The sequence below is a fragment of the Pleurodeles waltl genome, chromosome 3_1, assembly GCF_031143425.1.
Source record: "Pleurodeles waltl isolate 20211129_DDA chromosome 3_1, aPleWal1.hap1.20221129, whole genome shotgun sequence".
Taxonomy (NCBI): Eukaryota; Metazoa; Chordata; class Amphibia; order Caudata; family Salamandridae; genus Pleurodeles; species Pleurodeles waltl.
In genome coordinates, this window is record NC_090440.1 from 1,595,031,390 (window position 1) to 1,595,048,774 (window position 17,385).

Below are 17,385 nucleotides of genomic sequence, written 5' to 3' on the forward strand. Positions count from 1 at the left end.
TTGCTTTGGTGATGGACTATAAATCTGGCACCGGGGTAACAACAATAATGCGTTTCCCTTGGGCAAGGGGCCTCTCCTTGATGCAGTCATCTGTACTGCAGTTAGAATTTTTTTCTGTGGGTGCAAAGCATTGTTCTGTATTAGAATATAAATGCGATTTATATGCCATGGCCACCATGTCGCATCCATTGAACGTAACAAAAGTGAACCCAATAGCACCAGCAATTATTCTGATGACCAAGTTTGATTTGTTGTCACGGGTCTGTAAGTGTTTTGCTTCTAGCATATGATGATGCAATCCTTAATGGATGCATGTATGTTCTAATGTCCAGTGTCTGCGGGAAAAATCTAGGTGTATTAAGCCATAAAGTGGCTTGATGCAATGTGCATAATCAGGAATGTACGTTCTGCCAAATTTAAAGAAACCAAGTAAAGACAGTATTTTCTTGATAGTGTTTGGTGGCTGATGTTGAGCAAATTTTTCTAAAAAGTGCAGGGCCAGGCTCTTGCCCTATTTTGATAGCTCAAATCCCAGGAACAATACACTGAGAATGGCTATTTTAGTTTTCTTAAAATTAAATTTGTAGCCAAGGACTACAAATCCTAAAACAATCTGATCTACCCTGGCAAGAAGAATGTTCACATCCACATTGGACAACAACTCAGGATCCATATCATGCAATATTGAAGTTACACGGGATAAGAACAGCCCTTGGCTGTTCTTGTAGCCTTGGTGCAAACAACAGAAGCATTTTTGGGAGCCAAATGAGAATGCACTCAGGTCCCGACTTTCATGTGCTAAATTTTGGCAGAAAAAACCATTGGAGATATCCAAGGTTGTTTCATATTTTTCACGCACTATATTGTTAATTAGTGCTGTGCTGTGTGAATTTTGTATTGTGTATGTGCGTGTATGACTGTTTAAGTGTGTGTAATCTAAGACTATTCTATATGAATGGTCGAGTCTTGCAACGGGGAATAACGGGTTATTCATTGCAGAGACACAGGTCTCAATTACTCCCTGGTTCTCGAGCTGAGTGAGGATCTCCCTCACTGGAGTTTTGGCTTTGTGTTTAACAGGATATTGGGGCTGAGGCTGGGTGTAGACTTAATCGGTATTGCATAGTAAGGAGAATCCTTATCCCAACATACATGCTTGCGGTATAGCGCAGATGCCTGGAACATGATCAGAGAAAGAAGGCAAAATGACATCTTCCTCATGTGGGATCTTATGGACGTGCTCAGATGGCCTGTCTTTTTCAGCCACTAAAATATCACAACTAAGTTCATCCCAGAATATTACACTAATGGTGTGCTCTATGTCTCCCTCAATTTGGATATTTAAATCATCAACCCTGTCGGTGGGAGAAGACGCCAGTCCGCAGTCTCGACTGCAGTAAAGTTGATTGTTGCTGTCGCATCCAGATGATCTTTCAGTCTCTGGTGACATAGCGCGGCTTCTGCCTCGCTGTCCAGCAGTGCCACAGCCCATATCTCTTCAGCAATGTTCTCAAGTTTACTGCCATTTTTGATTGAAAATGCTGCCACCTTTTTCTTTTTAAACTGCTGTGTTGTGGGACTTGTGCTGGTGTTGTGTTCAAAGTTTGCATTAAGAACTGAACAAGTTATCCATATAGTGTTACTAGCTCATTGTAAAGATTGCGCAGATTAGATGTCTGCATGTTTTGTACACTGGGGTGTGGTGTATTTGTGGCAGACATTGGCCATGTTGGTCTGTCATTACCTAAGGGACCTAGTCTCACTGGTTGTATTAAATGTGTTAGGGTGCCGTTAAACCAGCTCTGTTGTTCTTGATAAGTGATCAGTATTTCAAGATACTGGTTTGCTTGGCACCATGTGGTTCGTTCGCAACTCTGTATGTGTGGAATGTATATGTTCTAGGGTCTTACTCACGAAAGGTGACCCAGGAGTAGAAAGTTTCTGTTTGGTAAGCTTCATGAGCTTCTACAATGAATGTGACATCCCCGCCCCCATCTGGCAAGCCATGCCCTACTAATGGTAGTGTTAATGCATGTCTGACATTTTCGGGAACGTCTTTGGTGTTAGCCATATTATGAAATAAGTAAAGAGATGGAACACCAAATGGGGAGAAAGTCTTTTTAAGAGTTTGAGCTCGAACAACCTACAGCTTAGTTAAGTTTCCTTGTTCACCTGAGGAGGATCATCCCCAAGACCACTGACGTCTCCGTATAATGTTCTTAGGGTACCTGTTGTGTGTGAGACAGAGATACTTAAGGCATCCATACATTAGTGCCAAAACACCATCGTAGGTCGTGCCATGTCACAGTTGGACTCTTGCTCTAGGCAAGACTGCTGGTTTAGGGATGACAGCACTTTTGCTCGTAGGTGGCTGGGTCAATCCTACAACAAGTCGCAACTGGCAGTCCAACCCTCCCAGGTCACAAGCAGTACCTCACCAAAAACCCAAACAGTAAAAGGTGAATTGTGGCAGAATTACACATGGACTCAAGAGTGCGACATCTCAGGGGAGTTGTGGCTAAACAGAGATTACCCTTTTCTCACATGAGCAACAAGTCTCAATCACACACAGGCAATGAAGGAGATGCAGTAACGTTTTCAATAGGTTTTATTACCAAGACTGCAATCTACTGTAAAATGCATGGTCTGCAGTAATTAGGAGAATGAACAATGCAAGAAACAGAATTGTAAAAACAAGTGTCGTGAATATAAAGACCCCCACCATCTTGCAATAACATGATACGTGAAATATCCCTAAAATCCTAGCATAATCTGTAACCTAGAGAGGCCTAGGTGTGTTAAACCTAATCTTCCAGTACCATGTCCATGAGAAGAGCCCCTCAGCCCTCGTTGCCTTGGAATGAGGTCTCTAGATCAGACTCCATGGGGACATGAAGGCTGGGTCTGCATCAAGGTGACTTGTAGCATAGATAGCGTTGATGGCATCGGGTAGGAATCCTCTGATAACCTTGTCTGCATGAGATGTATTTATACAGATCATGTATGACCCCTGACCCAGGTATGTTCCCAAACAATAGATAAGAAGGCATGCTTGGGGCGGCAATTATATAAACAGTCCCTCCAAAAGTACATTAAGTTCCTGTCACACATAAGTGGGAAAGGGACATGATGTGAATACCTACGTATATTACTTGTCTTTGACGCTGATAGTGACGCCTTCACAGAGGGGCACTGATAACATGAAGTCAAAACATCTTCCTAACTATAAGCATAGCAGCCATCTTGGAAGAAATAATAAAATAAATGAGCTAAAAAAGAGCAGGCTAAGTAGGTTAAAAGTCACTAGGTGACGGGGGCACAGGCCTGCAAGGCAGGAGGCTAAGCTATCTCCTGGTTCCCAATAAAACTACATAGGATCAACTACAAGTTATAGGTACTTGAAATACCTAACTATTACAGGCACATTTCCATGGTTTTCTACATTTAAAATGTGACCCTAACTATAACAGGATTATTTTTATTTTACACGTTGGGCCCACGGTTGCAGTCAGCTCCCTGCCTCCTGCTGGAGCCAGCATTGCTCCTGCACTCAGGTAGAAGCTGCTGATAATGCAGCTCTCAGCATGCACAAGCAATAGTTTCGTCTCTTTCCCTGCCTGCATGTCTATGGACACGGAAAGGAATGAAAACTGCATCCAGCAAGTGGGAGCATTTTCAGAGCTCCCACTTGCTGGAAGCAAAATGTTTGCTTTTGCTTGATGGGAGCTATCACATCTCCCACAAAGCAAAAGCAAACAGCTACCTCCTGAGAGTGGGCACCTCAGGACGTAGCACGAGCCGGCCCTGGGGGTTACATATATATGGGTCATATATGGTTCCAAGAACCAGCTGAAGCCGAGTCTCAAAATGGCTGCCAACATTTCCTGATTGAAATGTTGGCAGCCAATGAGATCTCTGCATGAGAATGGAAGTATTCAATAAGTAATCACAACCTTAGATACACACAATAGGATTTCCTTTAATTTCTCTTAAACTGTTGAATAGATCTACACCAAATAACAAGAAGCATGATCTGCTGAACATAAGCTAGCTTTCTGCTAAATTTGGTGTAATTCTGTCAAGTGGTTCGGGCTGCAGGCATGCCCGAAGAGTCTATAGAATTAACATGCGAAATGCACTTTTTTGACCCCCCCTTTTTCTCTGCCCTGCTTTGCCGGATAACCCAAAACTTTCCATGTACATCAAGATTCTGGGGCACACTTTTGTTTTTAACATTTCTTAAAGATTCATCAAACATCGCCAAAGATATAGCCAAATCAAAAAATGCTTTTTCAATGGTGACTAGGTCCTAAGTATAGCTACCTACTGGTGACTGCCAGTAGCTAATATATATATGTATATATATATATATATATATATATACATATATATATATATATATATATATATATATATATAGACATCTCTTCATCTTCGGGGACTCCGTGTCCCAGTAGCCCACCGGTGCAAGGGGGCGGAGCCAACATCGTAAGTACTACAAAGCGCTAAAGAATGCCCGCAACACGGGAGGCGCCCTGGCAAAGCCTGCGCCAAGGGCAGGCCCGTCGTTGCCCATCAGTGACCGGAAGAGGCTGGGCTGGGCCACACCTCTGAGATCTGGCATAGGAGGGTGAGTGCCAAACTTATTGATCCCTACTAACTCTTATTAATTCTCACTATAATGTTGAAGAGGAGTTTTCTCCCTCCCATGAGCAATAATTAATCAGCGGCTGAGGCTCATCTGAGGTACACTTGAGAGGCTTTTTTGGTCAATCGATAGGATGGGCAGGAGAAGGGCCCTGCAAAATGGGGATCAGTGTGGAGGATGGAAGGGGCCAACTAACTCAATGCTAGACTCCTTTCTTGCACAAGCAGTTGGGGTAGTTACAAAGGAGATTGATTTGGAAGATAGGAGACTCTCGCTGGAGATGAATGACTGGCAACGAGTCTCACCAGAATCCTCACTGCCAGTAGTAATAGGGGCAAAGGGCTTGGATGGTACATCAGGGAAGAGCAAGAGGTTCCCGACGGTCTCCCCTCCTGGTAGTAGAAGGCCCCCTCTTAAAAAGAAAAAGTCTTTGAAGAAGCCTGGAAAAAATCTAAATTGACCCTGCCTGTAAATTTGAGCTCCTTGGATACTCCGGAAGGCACTAACTTTAGTCAGTACCCAGGGCTTGGTGTAGAGAATCTACTGATGAAGTTCAAGGGAATGATTAAGGCAAGCTTGGCCCCGGTCATGGAAAAATTGCAGGCTTTGGAAGCTGTAGTCTCCCTATTGAGTGGAAAGGTGAGGCCTAGTATAGCTCCAGTAAATGGTGGTTCTCTGGATCCTGGGTGTCAAAGCCAAACACATGAGGGGGTGTTTCTACAGGATGGAAATCCTAGAGTCCAGAAAAGAGATATGCGGCAATCCTCATGCTATACCAATTTAGGGGTCCCTTGAAATTGTGTAGCGGCAGATTCTGTTGATTCCTTCGCAGGTGTAAGGGACAGCTGTAGGTTGGGAGACAGAAAGACAATTGGAAGCAGGCACATGGAGAACGTGGAGATCTCCCAAGAACTGAGTAAGGGTCAAAATTTGCACTTGGATAAAGGCCCTCCACTCGTCTGTCTAGAGCTCCCTCTGGACTGTGCCCCTTTTGTGGTGGTGCTAATAGATGTTCCTTCTTTAGCGCCAGGAACAAGTGAATCTACGGTCCAATTAAAAAATAAGATTTGTCAATGGTTGGGTAAAAACTGTGTTTTTATGTGTGAGGATTTTAGGGATATTTTGTTTGTTAGAAGGATTGGGTGGGTCAGGCCTCGGGTTAAGGAAGGCAATGGATATTGTATTATTGTAAATTGTGGATACCCAGGTCTGGCCAAACAGCTCCTCTCGTCACAACCATTGGTACCCCAGATGAAGGGAAAGATTGGCATGGTTTTCTTTTATAATCATGCTCAGCTGATGGATGGGTTCCGAACTAGGAATTGTGGCAATGTGCAGGTGGAATCACAGCCAACTAGTTTGGAAAATAGACTTACTACATATCCAGATTTGGAGGAGGTCAATTGACGCTATGTACGGAAACCCCCAGTGGGAGCGGTAGAACCCCCAAATGTTACCATGGGCTTGGAAGGTCAGGGTAAGAAGACTTCTAAGTGTTGTCTTATTTCATGGAATGTGGCAGGGTATGATACCAAGCTCTTAGATGGTCAATGGGTAAAGTGTATGGTAGATTTTGCTTTGATTATACTCCAGGAAACATGGTCGGATGGGTATGTAGTGTGGAATGGTTACCAAAGGTTTGCAGTATCGGCTGAGCGGCCTCAAGGAAGCCGCCCTAAAGGAGGTTTAGTTACCTTCATTCGGTCTTGTAAAATAGCGAGAGCATATCAAATTAACTGCAATCATTAGGGTTTCCTAATTATTTGGGTAGTTTTTCCAAATAAGTTCAATGTCCTTCTGGTAAATGTTCACAATGCTGTATGGGACTCTGGATGCCAAATTGGGGTTCTCTTCTCAGTTTTGCAAGTGTAGATTGGAGGTGTTTGGTTTGTAATTCTGTGCTGTTGTGTCAGGGGATTTCAATGCAAAGATAGGGGCTCACAGTACGGTGGGAAACCCCTTTGAGCAGGATCATAGGATACATACAGCTGAGGGATTACAGGATCCAAGAGGCAGGGCCCTCATTAAGGGCCTACGGAGGTTGGGACTCCTGAATATATGCAATTTGGAAGTGGTAGACGAACATCAGGTCACAGCATTTGTAGGTAGAGGGGCTCGAACGACAATTGATTACATCTTTGTGTCCCCATCTCTGAAAAACCTGGTCATTTATGGTGAGGTGGTAGAGCAGAAATGTAATGATCATAATCCCCTCACGATTTTCCTTTTGATTATACATAAACCAGTGTTGGGAGGCCGGTCTTGCTGGGAATTAAAGATCAGGGAAGGAGACTTGGATGGAGACAGGGAGCCATTGTTAAAATAGATTTTTGGGGATTGTGCTATTATAGGCAAGAAATGAATATGATCCTTATTCTATTAATTAAAAATTAATGAGGCTCCATGCAGTATGTTAAAACACCTCTAGAACTGCTCTAATGTTGATTTTTTCAATCAATTCAAGAAACAAAATTTAAAATAATACATGTTAAAATAATTTAATTTATTTGAGGAGATGTTATAAACTACATCTACCAGAAGATATAGCAAATGGGAAATTTAGGAGACAAACATCTCGGATTTTTGTAACAATATTATTGTTGGTTGAAGAACATTGGTAAAAAAAGTTTTTGTTTTTTCTTGCTAAAGTGTATATATTTTGTGATGTTAAGGAGCATTTTTAGATTTTTTGATGTTTGGGTGCAATTTTAGTAGTATTTTTCTGTTGAGTCTAGGTAGTTTATTTAAAGCGCTAAATGAGTACACAGGAAACACCTGTGAACAAGGTCCAGTGTGACCGAAACGCGTCAGGGGATTCCTGTCTTGTTTGTTTGTAATCCCACGAATGGAATAAAAGTTTAATTATTAATTGCACAACGACAGAGTGCGGTTCTTTTCTCTTGACAAAGTGAAAGAGAAATCCCCTTCTTATGTATATATATATATATATATATATATATATATATATATATATACAAATATATATATATATATCCTCCGCCCCAGGACTTTATATATATATATATAAGTTGTTATCAATTTATTTCCCATTTTGATAACTCATAACTTAAAAAATAAATCACTTCAATCTTAACTATTGTTAAAACATCCAAATTAATTTAGAGTAATTCTACATCAAATTCTTTAAAAAACGTAAACATATGAATAAGTATAAAATGTTTACTGCGGATATGATTTTCTAAATTAGTCTTTAAGAACTATTAATTCTAAACTGAATATGTAATATATAAATAGTTTTTTGACTTGTCTTCATCTTTGGCGGCGTTTGACGAATCTTCATGAAATTTAAAAAAAAACGTGAATCTTGTTGTGCATGGGAAGGATCAGAGTAATCCCTCAAGTGGGGGCTGAGAAAAAGGGGGGTAAATAAGTGCATTTCCCAATCTAATTCCCACAGGGATTTTAGACACAACTACAGCCCGAACCGCTGGACAGAATTACACTAAATTTGGCAGAAAGGTAGCTCTTGGCCTAGATAGCGTGCTTTTTGTTATTTTATGTAAATCTTTCCAGTAGTTTTTGAGATATTAAAAGAAAAAAGAAATAAAGAAATATAGCTTGTGCAGAGAAGTACAGAGTTCTTTTTGGCTGCCAACACTTGAACCAGGAAGTGTTGGCAGCCACCTTGGGAGTCGACTTCAGCCGAGTCCAACACAAAAAAGAGGGATTCCCCCACCACCACCCACCCCCCGGGCAAAAAAAACATTTAACATTTTTTTTTACCACGATTCACGGCAGATCCGGCGAAAATGCATAAAAAAACAAGCCCGGGCTACTGTGCTTGTTTTTATGAAGTACCCTGGTGGCGCAGGTCCCGGGGGCATATGAAAATAAAGGAGGGGGGCACATGGGCCCCCCTCCTAGAGCACTTTTATGCCCCAGGGACAGTCTCCTCCCAGGGGCTTTATTCATAATGAGTGCAGGGGTGCCTCGTGGCTCACGCCCTTGCCATACACAACTAATTACCCCGGATATCACAGCAACCATTACATCTTTTATAACATCATTGATAATACAACTATAACATGTTTTATAAAAATTATTCATTAAAAAACTGTGCATGGCTGGGGCACGAGTTATAGTTACCTTAGGGCATGAGTTATAGTTACTTGGAATAAATATAACTGTAACTGTGGTTTTGTACGAGTAAATTCAAAACCTATCTATAACGTCCCTGTATTTTTTTGTATTTTAAGTTAATATATATATCTATCTATCTATATCTATCTATCTATATCTATCTATCTATCTATCTATCTATCTATCTATCTATCTATCTATCTATCTATCTATCTATCTATCTATCTATATAAATATATATTTATACATATACTACTGGCAGTCGCCAGTAGGTATAGTTAGGAACTGTGTTTTTGTTTTACCAATAGCTTTGCCACCATTTGACGAATCCTGATGAAATGTTCAAAACTAGTTTGGCACTCACTTCAGCTGCTGTCTTGAAACTTTTGGGGTGATTCGTCAAGTGTGGGGTGAGAAAAAGGGGGATCCAAAATGCTTTTTTTCCCATGAATTTTCCATAGGGATTTTTAGACCCGACTACAGTCTGAACCGCTCGACAGATTGCACCAAATGTGGCAGAAATGTAGCTTTTGGTCCAAAATGTGCCCTTTTTGTGATTTGGTGTAAATCCTTTCAGTAGTTTTGGAGTTATTAAAGAAAAAATAAATTTGTACAGCTGGGCGGAGCCTAAGCACAGATCTGATGGTGAGATCAGATTTGCTGTCAGCACTGCAACCAGGAAGTGCCTGCAGCCATCTTGGGACCAATTTACATGATAGAACTCCATTAAAATGCATTGTAGCGAATGGCAGGTTTTGAGGGTCATACAAAGGAGAATGTATAAAGGGTAATAACAGATTTTAGTTACAAACTAAATCATTTGTTGATGGTACCATACTAATTTTAGAAAATGTGGTATGTACTAAGCCGATTTAACGCTGTGAAAAAGCCTTCTGCTGGGATTTCAGGAATCATGTTTGAGAGAAAACTGTTTTCTCATGATTTTCCCACAGAGGTTCTGGAAGGTGCTCCAGAAGCTCAAATTAGTGCATATTTTCTGTAAATTCACACTATCTTTCTCAGCCATATGAGATGAAGTCTGACATTCTCAGTTAAACATACTTTCAACAGGAGCAGCATGTCAGTTGATTCCCTTGTGCTCTCCCTCAGCCTGCCAGAGTGTTCTAAAGAACAACTGAAGTGTCTTACTTATGACAAAAGTGTGGCACGTCTGAAGTCATCTTGATTGGATCAAACTGGTAAAACTTACAACATTTAATTTAGAAAAGAATAAAATGGGGTGGGGGCATTTTGTCATAGAAATTATGGTTAATGCTGTAGAAAGAAAAATTAGGACATGTTTTAAGTGAGTTCTCCAATATCTTCCTCTTCTATTTATTAAGACACTCTGACATGCAGATTGAAACATGCACCTCCAACATCAGCAGCGGACTGTCACTTAACTCCCTGGTGACCAGCAGCTTTACTACAGTGTTGTAATGAGCAACTAGAACAGCTATTGTTCCCACAGATGGCATTACAATGTGGCTCACCACCAAGCTGTCAAGGTATCAACAATGCATGCTTACCTGAAAGCCTGCATTGCTTGATTCATGGGGATGATATGAACCCACCTCCTTATTCTCTACCTTACTGCCTCTGTTTTTCAGAATGCGGTCACAAGATAGTTGAAGTAGTGGCCAGGGAGGGGACCCAGTTGTTGGATGTCGTGGATGTCCTTGGGCAATTGTCGACCTTTAAGGAAAAGAATGAGAGGGATTATATGAGTGACAATGTAAAAATGTGCCCTTATTACACCATAATGCTTCCTTTCCCTAACGTCTGAATCTTCTTGTCCTACCTGTCATCAGCTGTAGTGATCCTGACATCCCGGGACTGTTGACCGTCAAGGGTGTAGTATTTAGTGGGTCAGTCCCCTATCTGTGTTGTGAGGAATTAGTTGTGGTTTCTTGTGAAAATGCCTACAACATAAATAAGGATGTTACACACTGACTAGTTCTGATTGGTACAATCAGATCAACCCTTTACATATTGTGCCCATCACTCACTTTTTGTGAACCAAGTTGCACAATGATTACTCTTGTTGTTGTCCAATGTTATGTTAGTTCACATCCTCTTAATTCCACAAGGTACCTTTTGGTTTCATATATCTTGTTAATTTCACAATGTAAGTTTGAGTTTTTGAGTACCACATACAATTAGTTGACTTTGAGTGAGTTAGAAAGTTAGTATCCACAAGCAGGTAAGTAAACCTTTCCTTTTAACACATAAATCAGGTTAGTACAGTAGTCAAATCTTGTTGCTTCACAAGGTAAGTCTATAGAAGGCAATACTAATCAAATCCCTAGGTTGAAGAAATAAATAAGGGCCTCATTACAAGTGTGGTGGTCTGCGGACTGCCACACTTGCATTGACAGACTGATCTCCGCGCTCTGGGTGGTCCGACCGCCCGTTAACGACACTGGTGGGTGGACCCGCCAGGCGACCACCGTCCCCGCTGGGAACATTGTTCCCGATGGGCTGATGGCGGTCTTGGTTGTAGTCAGCCAGGGCAGCACTGACCTCAGTGCCGTCTGGCTGATTACAAACTTGATCTCTGACAGCCTTTTCATGGAGGTTTCCCCACCATGAAAAGGCTGGCGGAGAACAAGTGCAGGGGCCCCCTTGCCCAGTACTGTCAGAATGCACACCGTCTGCTTTGCAGAAAGTGGGCATTCGAAGGGTGCTGACGGCCCCCTCTGTGCTACGATATAGCACTCAGCTCACCTTAAGGAGCAAAGTGCTATATCGTAGCACAGTTCCTGCCAGACTGACCTGCAGGAACGCATATTACAATGTTCCCACTGTTCAGCCCTGCGGGAACATTGTAATACATTTGGGGGGATGACACCGCCATGGCGGTGGCGTCCTTCCCGTGAGTTTGGCGGTCATGTAGTGGGGCCACCAAACTCCTACTGAGGGGCTAAGTTCTGATGCTGACTTGTGTTGGGTACCACAATTGCTGTCTGCTTTGTATCAGCTTCTTTTTACATTAGGCTTCCACATACAGTTGCTTTGTTCTATCTTTTAGGAGTTCAAAAACGAGGCAGTGCCATGCAGCAGCATCGGAGAAGCAGGAAGTGTGCCACCCAGAAGAAAAACTCTGCACCAAGGAGGCACTGGATCCAAAGGTAAAATGCTGCACAGCTGCCAGGGGAATCCAAAAGAGCTCCCACGTTGTGATGCTCGCTGGAGGGTTTCTTAAGATGAAATACACATGTCCCACCCAGCAACGCCCATATAGGCTCACTGTTTTTTTGGAAGGGCATGTGCCCAGTCACAAAAAATAGAAACAACATGAGCAGGTACTCGGGGCCGAGATCATGGTCACGTGGTTTTGAAAGAGCACATGTTCAGGCACCAAAATCAGAAGTGACAAGAACAGGTGCTGGGGGCTGAGATCTTGGTTTTACATTGTTACAACATTATTAGAAATAAACATTAAGTGAAAACAAGAGTAATGCTGCAGCATGTAGTGTGATGATACATACTAAAACATTAAAGTACATAAGCATTCCGACTGATGTGGTAGTTGTGGTGCACGGGTTGGTGGAGGGTTTTATTAAACCCAAAGCCCTGTGAAGCCTCGTGAGCCTGGCTTGCTGGGACTATGACACAAGCTGACTGTGGCAGGAAGACCTCCATACTCGACCTGGCAGAAACACAAGATATAAGGTAAGAACTCACCGTATATCCAGTTTCCACTCCTCTTCCAGTAACTAAATCTCTCCTCAAAGTCCTCCTTTTGCTGCAGAAACTTGTCCATGAAGAAAATACACACCATTGGCATCAACTCTTAAGGCAAGCCACTTGTTCATTTCTTCACTGTTACAATGGCTGTGAACCCATGCTGTTGGAGAAGGGATGTTTTCCACAAGTGTAATACATATGTGTGTATTTTCAGACTTGCTTAGTGTACATGCACACATATGTATTAGCAATGTGGAACAAAATGTACAATAAATGAGGTTCCTAGCATGACGGCCAACCTCCGTAAGAAGACCGCTGTCTCGAGACCACCAGCACAACAGAAACATCATAATATGGCAGGCCGAGGAACGCTGACTCAGCAGCCTTCTTGGGACTGCCACTAAGCAGTACAGTGGTAAGACTGCCAAACTTGTAATCAGACAAATATTTTGGTCCATAGGTCCAGTACTCTCTTCTATTTGAGCAATGCCCTTTTATTATGATTTTGGGCCACCAAATGAGGTATGGACCTCTAAACCTCAAAAGAGTTCCTTAAGCTGTGAAGAAGATTGGTAGGCCCAACATAAATCCAATGTAAGACTTAGCTTTCCCATTCAAAGATGTTATTTATTCAGTACGCTGAGCTGTATCAATGAGTCCAATGACCGTTTATTACAAAGCACTTGAAAGACAACAGCTGACACGTGTTTCACCCCCTAAGTGGTACCTGAGGCTTTCTCAAGGCCATTGAAATGTTCTGAAAATTGTATCCATTAATAGTTCCTGCAGTATATATAGATGATCCAAAAGGTCTATCTGCCCAGGGAGTTGCTCCACCCGGTACCCGAAGAGGATCTGCTCATAACAACCATGAGCAGGATTTATATATATATATATATATATATCTATGGATAGATAGATAGATAGATAGATAGATAGATAGATAGATAGATAGATAGATAGATAGATAGATAGATAGATATAGATATATATATATACACACATATATATATATATATATATATATATATATATATATATATACACACTAAAAAAACACATGTTACAGGCATTTTATAGTTAGGTTCAGATTTTCCTTGCACAAAACCATGGAAATTCAGCTGTTATAGTTAGAGTTATTTCACGTAAATATAACTTGTGTCCTAAGGTAACTATAACTCGCGCCTTTGCCATGCACTTCTATTTACCCCAGATATTACATCACTCATGACATCTTCTATGACATCATTGATAATATCACTATAACGTTTGCTGTATAATTATCGAGGAGAAAACTGTGCATGGCGAGAGAGCGAGTTATAGTTAACTTAGGGCATGAGGGATATCCACTTACATGTGAAAGTTGCTTGTGGTAACTTTACATTTGTAAATTCAGTCTTAGATGTATCAATCTCCTGGACAGAGGTGAGGCATTAAGGGCTGATGTAAGAAAGGTGGCTCTGCACCCATTGCAGCAACATCTTTCTTGCGCCCCTTAGCACTCCCCTAACACGACCATGTGTGCGCCGCATCTAAGATATGGCACACCATGGTGGTAGTTAGTTAGGGAACTAGCGTCAGAATTTTTTACACTAGTTCGGAGCTTTGCAAGATTAGTGTAAAAAATGTTGACGCTAATCCTGCCTAGCCAATTGAGGCCCATTGCAAACAATGGTGTGCCTCCTTTTAACGCCTTCTCTGAGCAGGCATTTAAAGTGCCGAAAAAAGTTATGCAAAGAAATCTTTTAGATTTCTTTGCACCATTTGTTTGCACCATTTGTTTAACGGGGGAATAGCCCCTTTGCATACATTTTGCCTGACCCAGGCATAATGTAGCGCATAGGTTTACAAAGTGGTGCAATGTACGCATTGCGCCACTTTGTAAATTTGCTGCAGCAATTTTGGCCTTGCTGGGCCACATTAGCATAAAAATAAATAATGCTAATGTGGCGCAAGGAGGCGCTAGGGGCTCTTAAATCTGTCCCTAAGTTTTGTTCCTGAGGACTACTGGCTACTCCCTCTGATGCTGTTTGACAATGTCTATTCATTTTTTTATTCCAGCCCCTTGTCTTTTTCATCACCAGGGCCTGGAATGAACACCAAATGAGCATTCTGTCAATAAAAATGAAGCGATTAAGGTCTTCTGTCCATTGCAGTATATTATATTGAGCATCACAAAAATTGGTTCTGTTCTGATGACCTCTTAGAGGTTATTGCCTGACAGATTTTCAGATTTTTTTCCTTTTGTCCTGTTGTGGGAATTTATGTCACTTTAGGTTTCCATAATAGAAAGTCAGATTCTGTGATGCTTCAATTACTATTAAAATATTTTAACGATTGTCCACAAGTACTTCTGTTGCATATTTTCACAGAGAGAAACCATATTAGTATAGTAGCAAAAACCAATACAGTTTGATACAAATATCAATAACTACGGATCATTTAGGCTTTGGGTGTTAGTGGATTTGTAGTGATTTTTATAACACATGGGATTGTGCAATCCATGTATAAAAACCTGTCTCTGATTTCTTTATAATAGGTGCCTTGTGATGCACCCATCTGGCTATTATAAAGAAATGATGTGAGAACACGATTGATATAAAATATTACAGTTGAGTTCTGATGCCAGACCCAGCATTTGGGGGGAAAGGCAGGACAACTCACAGAGTATAATTAAAGCAGCTGTTTAAGGAACAAAATGAAACATTGCTTTTCTCTCCCCTGCTCTGATTTTCTAGCAGTAGAGTGAAAGGCAGAAAGAAAATATTTATTGCAAAATGGTTCTTTTTTTCACTACTTGGGTAAATATGGAAAAGTTAGAATCTTTCTGTATGTTTCTACACATTCCAAACTGCTGTGTGTTTTTTAACTGACTTGTATTATTCTTATTTTAATAACTTTTTGCAACGAATATCTAACAGTTTTCTTGATATGTTTAAATTTGCAGTAGAAATTCAATTTTTTTCTTCATGTTTGCAAACATGCTCTCTCTTTTATCTGAAAAAGCTATATGCTGAGGATTTAGGGAATTTGTGGGAAAGAAACGTGATGGCTTGACCATGTATTAAAGGGAATCAAGTACCCTCTGACGTACATGATCTGGATATTGCAAGTCACGTCGCAGTTCCATAACCTTCTAAAAAGAACTTGGCCTTTGACCTTGTTACTTAATATGGTTAACTTCTCTGTGACTTGCAATATCCTCATAATGTACAGAGGAGGCTAATTTATCCCATATGAATTGCTTTCAACATCTCATGTCATTCTACTCCATTTGTTCCCACATTTACATGAGGAAGACATCCATGAACTCCATTTTACATGAGGGTGTTTTTGTGAACTTGTTTTTGTGAACTGTGTTGTCTATTCTCCTCTTTGGTCCCTGTGCCTATTTAATTGGAACCTATTCACAAAGGTACCCTTACCCATTAGTAAATCTACAGGGGCAAGTTTACTCCTACACTTTTGAGTAACTTTACTAATTTGGACTATTCAACATTTACGAGTGAAAGGTTGCTCAAAAATGTAGGCTTACATGTGTCGACCCCCTGAAACAAGGGGTGGAGCCAAATATATGAGCCTAAAGTTACTAGTGCCAAAAAGGAGCAGTAAGTCCAGCTTGACACATGGCCAACCGTTGTTACTGATACACCCTCCTCTGGAAATAATTGAAGGAAGGGGCCTGAAAGAGAGCCTCATAGGAAATAATTGTATACTAAAATAGTTTATTTTAACTTTTTAATAATAAGCATAAATTAAAAAGAATGTTTATAAAAGTATATACATTTTAAAAATACATCTTATTTCATAGTTAAATAGATAATAACCTTTTTAAAGCAAAAGCAAATGTATCTTTAAATATGTACAAACTTATGTGAATTTCAACTAATCAAATAAATACATTTTGTCAATTTTAACAGATAATGAGTGAATTTAAATATTTCCCCTTAAGTGACATTTCTTTTAGAAAAATCTTCAAAAATATGTTTTATTTACATTATATATTCTAATTAATTTAATAATTATTTAAAAATAAGTTAATTGTTTAAAGTTACTACCAGTACTTTTCACAAATGGGTGGATGTCTCCACTAACTGAGCAGAGATATCTGAGGGGTAAAGGATATGGAATTTGTTTTAAAGTTTATGAACTTCCAAGAATCGAAAAAATATTTTAATATAAAATATTGTTACATATTTGTATATATATATATATATATATATATATATATATATATATATATATATATATATATATTAATTATAGAACCATATAAAAAAGTTACAACATTAATAATTTAAATTACATTGAAAAGTTAATTATTTTGAATGTAGTAAATTAAATGTAAAGAATTTTTCTGAAGTTTGAATTACAAAACACAATTCCCACATAAAGTAAAAAATGTAATGTGTTAAAAATGATTGAATGTGTTTATATACACAATTACACAATATTCATTTTTATGTTAATGAGAAATGATGTGACATTATTTTCAAAATGTGAAAAAGGGTTGAAAATATGTCAAAACTATTTTATTAATAGATTTTTTAAAGTTAAATTTAACTTATTTATGTTTTAACTATTTTAAATGATGTAGAATAATGTTTTTTGACATTGTTTCCTATGGGGTTTTATTTTCATTAATTTCTATGGGAGGGTGTTGCACTACCAGTAGTTGGCCATGGACGGTGCTGGTCATGCTCCAGATTTGAGCTGGGGTACATTTATGACTGTTTGGGTACAGTGTGGCTGCAGAAACTTTAGAAGTGCATTTTGTGAATTTGAATTGGCTTACTCTTTTATGAGTGAGTGTGTGTCTCGCTGTTAACTCTTCCTTACTGCTCCTTTGATCCCTCACATTTTAAGGTAAGTATTCCCCATATTCTAGCCCCTCCCTCTGTCCCACTGACATTTACTTATGAAATTCATATTTACATGCACAGAGA